Below are 7,180 nucleotides of genomic sequence, written 5' to 3'. Positions count from 1 at the left end.
TAATTATGCTATATTTGTGTTTTACATTATTTGTTCTTTTTTTTCTGCATGGCACTTGGGACTGAATTTGGCACCTTGCACTTGCCAAGCTTGGACTTAGGCCACTGAGCTCTAAGTCTGGCCCAACATTACTTATATTTTCATTATTTTATTTTATTTAGAAACATGTCAATGAGACAGTTTTGAAGTTGATTAATAGGACATTTTCAATAATTAATACCTTGTGCATTGTTATCTTCTTAGTGGTTATCTATAGTACAAGAAGCAGACAGGATAGCCTGTCCAAACACTATTACTACAAACCTTTCTTCTCATTGAATTAAATGAAAGTAGCTGTATATCTATCCTAACTATTCTGTATATACAAATACAAAATGGTCCTTCCTTTGTATCCCTTTTTGTTGTTTGTTTGTTTAGTTCTGGCAGAGATGGGCATTCTTGGATCATTCTTGGTTTGAAGTTGAGACTGTGTGAGAACTGGATTGCTACCCCTGCTTTTTTCTGATGTGCTGGGGTGTGTGGCATTGTTTTCCATCCTTTGACTTTCAGCTTATGAATTTCTTTATGAATTGTTTCTTGTATACAGCATATTGTTAGATTTTGTTTCCTAATCCATTGTGCCAGTCTATTTCTTTTAATTGGTGGATTGAGTTCATTTGCATTGATGGTTATAATTGAGATGAACTGATTTATGACCGACATGTTATCTACCTGCTGTTGTTTACTCCTTTTTCTCCTGTGTTTAGTTGTTTGCTCTATTTAGTGGGTTCATTCTGTTCTTGTTCATGGAGTTCTGGTCATTTTGGTCCCTCTCTAGAATAACTTTAATAGTCTGTGTAGGGTTGGCTTTGTCATCATGAAATTCCTTAGTTGTTCTTTGTCATGGAAGTATTTCACTTCTCCATCAAACCTGAAAGAGTTTTGTTTTGTTTTTTTAAATAGGCAAGTTCGCATTTTAATGTCACACTGATTTTCAGTACATGTCAATCCAAGGAAAAAAATAAACTGAGACATGGTCATGAGTGCAAGATTACACATATTACAATTTGCCTTGTTATACTGTATTTGTGGCTTTACGACAAAAATAACTCAGGAACATATGGAATTCAAGCTAATTTGTGTAACTGTCACAAGAAAAAGCATTAAATGCATTTATGCAATAAGTACTTTCATTTAATTTCAAAACAGACCTTGACCTTGTTTAAAAAAAATTAGTTCAACACTGAGCTAGCTATGTAACCTTACTGAAAGGTTTAAACATGATTGATATAGAAAATGTTTTCTAATCTCAATCTTACATAAGTGGAAGAGGTGAGAGGGGAAAAGGTAGACAATTTCTTTAGCAGCGTATATGGCTAAGTCCATCAACCACCTTAAACTAGAATGTCTATTATTGACCCCTTTAAAAAGAACTGGATTAATATCAAAAGCTACCCACTTTTTAAGCTGCAAGACAACAATTTTAGGGTTATACTAAGTAAAATATTTTTGTAATACTTCAAACATTTTAACCATAAACTAGAGGAATCAGCTCTTCATTGTAACAAAGAAAGAAATAACAGAAAGTAAGAAGGAACCCTTCTCCACTGCTGGTGGGAATGTAGATTGGTGCAACCATTATGGAAGTCAGTGTGGAGGCTCCTTAGAAAACTAAGACTGGAAATCCCATTCAATTCCAAATCCCCCTTCTGGAAATTTTCCCAAAAGAACTGAACACATCATATCATAGTGATATACGTGCACCTATGTTTCTAGCAGCATGCTTTATGATAGCCAAATCCTGAAAGCAACCAAAATGCCTGTCACCTGAGGAATAAATGAAAAAATGTGGTATTTTTATACAATGGGGTTTTACTCAGCTATAAAGAATGAGAAACTTGAAGCATTCATATACAAGTGGATGCTACTTGAAGGTATACTCATAAGTGGAATAAACCAGACCACATGTGTAAATATCATAGAGTCTTCTTATGGTAAGAACTGAAAAAAAAAAAAAAGAAATGAACATCAAAAGGTGTAACACAATTAAATGGAGAGTGAGAATTTAAAGATTAAACAATGAAGAGAGGGCAAGGAGAAAAGCTAGAAAACATGGCAGGGCAAAACCATACACTAATATACACAAAATAGTTAAGACAATGATGCTGATAATCTCTATTAGGTTTTTGAAACTAGCAGTTAAGTAGTAGGATTGTCAGCCTGATGAACTCTATATGCTGATGCCTGTGAAGTAAACAACTGCACTGAAGACAGCAATGTGTAATAGCAGGGCCTTGTTGGAACGCCTGTCATTCTGGTCTTCTAAGTGTGTAGTGCTTCTAATGTACTTTCAATTACTGCTATACTCTCTCTCAAGTTAATGTTTTAAAAAATTTAATAAATGAAAACAAGAGAGAAGAATAAAATATCATAGGAGTGACCTGCTGCAACATTGTATACAGTTAGATTTCTAAATTTCTGTGTAAGAATATGTGTTTCTGTTTTTTTCCTATGTTTTAATTTTTTTTCTTTTTCCTTTTTTTTTTCACAGTCTGTAGGGGTTTAAAGTTTAGCATATCAGGGACTGATGGAAAAAACTGTTTCTTGTTATATCTAAGGTGTTTGATAGTCAGACATATAGTTACATTAAGCTCCATTGCCTTTGACATAGGCCAATAATATCAGTAAGCTTCTCCTCTGGAGGGTTAACAACTTAAGTTTGCAGACCTAAGATTAGAGAAGAAGAGGGGCTACAAGGATTGTCAATATTTTGTCCCTGGCCCTTCAAGGTCAGTGAGGACTCAGGACATAAGAGAACCTGTGCTGTGACATCCTGTAAGTCAGGGCTTTCCCAAATTTTCTGATCAAGGAGATTTTGGGGCCACAGAAGAAAGTGATCAATGATTAAGAGTATGCCTAGGGAGAGTCACCTAGAGAGAAAGCACTCTTTTCTCATACAGCAAATTGGTCAGGCAATGGCCATGACACATCCACGTGACTGACACTGACAAAGGATCTACAAACTGCTGTACAGGGCTTCAGGGTAAATCCTGAGGTGTTTAACTGTCCTTGTCAGACACAAAAGTTCCATTGTTTGTTATACAGGTCTTCCTTTATCTTGCTCTTAACCATCCTGCAGAAAAAGTATAAAACAGAGCCATATTAATTTGCTGAGCTGCAAAGACTGAAGTCAACAACTGCTTACATTGCCTGTAATGTGGATATCCCACTGCCATTATGGACTACTGGACTATATTGTATATTGGACTATTTTGCTGAATTCACACACTTACAACATTTGGATGGTAGTGGAAAACCCATCTCTGAGAAAACTAAACAAAAAAGGGAATATGAATGAAGGACCATTTTGTAATACACACACACACACACACACACACACACTACTTAGAAGAGATATGCAAGTACTTTCCCTTACTTCAATGTGAGGAAGTAAGGGAAAGTACTAAACATAATAATGTTTAGATAAGATATCATGTCTGCATCTTGTACTATGAATAACTACTATGAAGACAACAATATGCAATGTATTCATTATTGTACCCATTCTACTAACCTGTTTTGAAACTGTCTCATTGCTATTTCTTTTTTTTTTAATTTTATTTATTTATTTGTGTGTGCGTGTGTGTGTGTGTGTGTGTGTGTGTGTGTGTGACCAGCTCAGCCCACCAGGGGGTGGGCTGGCTGGCATGTGGTGCTGGGGGACTGAACCGCGGTCCCTGTGCATTGCTAAGCTTGTTCTAAGTAGGTGCTTTAGACCACTGAGCCATCTCACCAGCCCCTTATTGCTATTTCTTTTGCAATAAAATTAAATTTAAAAAATAAGTAGAATGCAGGAAAAAATAATTCAACATATGCAAGACAATTCACACATTAACAATGTGAGTGTAATAGGCATCAATGAGAAAGGAGTCAAAAATGATATAAAAAGAATTTTGGCAGAAGTAATAGGATAAAAATTCCCAAATATGGGGAAACAATTGGACATTCAGGTAATCAAAACATATAGACCTCCAAAAAATATCACCCCATCTAAAAACACAGCTAGACATATAATAGTCAAGATCTTAGAAATCCAGCACAAGAACAATATTCTAAAAGCTGCTAGAGAAAAGAAACAGATCACATTTAGAGGAAAACCCATCAGAATAGCAGCAGACTTCTCTTTATACACCATAAAACCATGAAGAGCATGGGCAGTGTATTTCAAGTCCTCTATGAATACAAATTCCAGCCCAGACTACTAAACCCTGCAAAACTCTCATTCAATAAGTACTTTGTAAGCAACTGCAGTTTATGTTTTTAAAATGAGGACATTTCACACAATGGAAGAATAAACACATTTGAGGTCCACTTAAACCTTCAGAACAACATACTTGCTTTTTTTTTTTTTTGGTTGTGGTTGTTTTTTCCTGTTTGTTTTTTAGGGAAGGGTCTACAAGGTGTTCAGGGTGTTCAGGGTCTCACTACTAGATCAGACTCATAGTTATCCATCTGTTTACAGCCTCCCAAGACCTGGGATTACAGGCACGTGCCACCATGCCCAGTCTCAATTGCCTTCTCAGCACACCTTGTGGGTGGAACTTAGGGATGGAACTCCTGGCCCTTGCACCTGCTTGCAGGCACTTTAATCCACTGAGGTATTTGGCCGGCTCCACACCTGCTTAGAAAGCTGCTCCTAACACAGCTTGTAGAGTGTGAAATAGTTCCAGGCTAGAACAATGTTGGCAATGAAGCCACAACTGGCCAGCTTCATGCTTATTATGATCTGCTGGTCAGAGGCCATCATAACCACAGAACAGAAGTTAATTCTCAAGTTTTCAGAGTATTCTTGCTGGCCCAAAAACCAGAATTCTAAGCAGAATGGAAAACTCAGTGAGGAAAGGTATGTTCTTAAGGCAAGAGCACAGCAGCATGAGAGTAAACAATTTTTAAATTATTTATTTATTTGTGTGTGTGTGTGTGTGTGTGTGTGTGTGTGTCCAGCTCAGCCCACCAGGGGGCGGGCCGGCTGGCATGTGGTGCTGGGGGATTGAACCGCGGTCCCTGTGCTTTGCTAAGCTTGTTCTAAGTAGGTGCTTTAGACCACTGAGCCATCTCACCAGCCCAAAAGGTTTGTTTTGTATATGCAACAGCTCTGGAGTGACAACCAGAGAGCTCATTTCCATGTCTCCCTCTCCTATCTGGACAAACAAAATCACTAGTTAGTACGAGCTTCCTTTAAATTAAAGTCTTTCACACAGAAGAAAAATTACAACCCAACTTTCATTTGTGAAGAACACATGACACATGGGTGTGCAGCGACATGGAGATTGCGGTAGGAAGGCTGCATTTCAGTAGCTTCCCTAGTGCTTCCTTGTTGTAGTTAGAAAAAGTCCAAATTCCCCCTTCATAGTCTTCATAGTGACCTTATCTGCATCAGTAAATGCAAACGATTTTGTGCAGCCTTTTTTACTTGTGAGAATCATGGAAATTTGCTGAGCTGCAACTGAGAGAACTGGGAGACTGATGTGGTTAAATTCATCAAAACAACCCCAGGATCCAGATTGTGCCAATCCTTAGGAAGAAATTAGAAAATCCATTACTGTATAATTTTAAAAACCCAAGGGAAAGGACATTATCAGCTGGCAAAATAAGTTAGAGATTTGATTTTTAAGAAACAGTTGAACAAATAGATCATGCATCAAGTGGGCCAAACACCTCCCAATGAAATATGAACACCAAACCTACGTGAATAAAGGGACATTAGAAATGACAAGTGCGGCACTCAGAAAACTTACAAAAGTCTCTGTTAACAGGTTTTGACAACAGCAGAATCCATTTGTATTTTATATAAAAACACATCAATTATGCCTGTTAGGAGCTTAATAAAATTCTTCTTTTGCTTATTCATCAATTTATACCTTTTCTCAACATGAGAAAAAGAAGTTGCAGGGAAGATTACGTGTGCTGGATCTCAAGGAAGCCGGCAGCATGCAGTGTTTCATGTCCCTGAACATGCCACCATTCTCCATTCTTCTCTGTTGTCCAACTCCCTGTTCTTTTCTCCTTTGTGGCTTTAGTATAAATTGTGAAGCCACGTGATAAATGTGCATAACGAAATAAAGGCAAGCACACTCCAAAGCTGGACAAAAGAAAAAAAGAATGACACAGTGACTCTAATGTTTGGTCCACATCATAGTGTAAGAACTAAGATTTTCTAATACATTTTATAAGCTTGAAAAATGACATTAAAATGTATCCAATTGCTAAAAAATAAATGCTCACTCACTCTCTGGGTTTTGAGCCCAAGGCCTCATACTGTACAGCTCACACATGCTAGGCACACAGCCTAGTACGGAGATAAGCCACCGACTCTGAAAAGGAAACAAAAATGTCACTTAAGTGTAAAGTTGGCATCAAAGTGTGACCTTTACCTTTAAATATTGGTCCAAGTCCTCAGAAATCCATCTGGTCTGAACAGTTGCAAACCACATCCTTCTCAAGGCATCAGCCCATATCTCCATCTTGCCTGTTCCTGCGGGTCTGGTGGGGGCACCCCATGCTCATCCCCTGGGCCTGAGTGAGTGGGATTTAACACCCAGAGGGGTAGAAGCACCACAAGAACCATCGCACCAACACCTAGGAGAACCTCTGAAACCTCACTGAGAAATGAGCCATCTCATGCCTAAAGGAAAGACAGAACCTGGGCCGTTATCCCTTAAAATGGTTCCAAAAGTACATCATGAAGTTAAAGTGCCTTTATAGACTTTAAGGTACATAGAAGAAAGAGAACAATGTCTGAGGTTTGAAAACTCTTAAATAGGCTTCTGTATTCCTACTTATTTCTTCCTTTACAACAACAACTGGGGAGAATCTTCAAGTCTGGAAAAGTAATATGGGCTGTTAGCACACCCCAGTATTCTGGGAAGCTGCGACGAGGAGATCCAAAGTTCAAATCCAACTAGAGCAAAGTAGTGACTCAGCAAGACACTGTCTGAAAATTTAAAAAAGTAAAATAAAGTACAGAGAGTTGGGAATGTATCTCAGTATGAAGACTATATGCTTAATTCCTTTCCTTTCTCCCATAATTTTATTGAGAGACAAATAACAATGAGACAGTTTTAAATCAAATTGGTAGGACAGTTTCAATAATTAACACATTGCATACTCTCTTTCTAGTGGTTATTTGCTGCACAAGATG

Source organism: Octodon degus, unplaced genomic scaffold, assembly GCF_000260255.1.
Source record: "Octodon degus isolate 3935 unplaced genomic scaffold, OctDeg1.0 scaffold00008, whole genome shotgun sequence".
Classification (NCBI taxonomy): Eukaryota; Metazoa; Chordata; class Mammalia; order Rodentia; family Octodontidae; genus Octodon; species Octodon degus.
Note: the sequence above shows the minus strand (reverse complement) of the source record.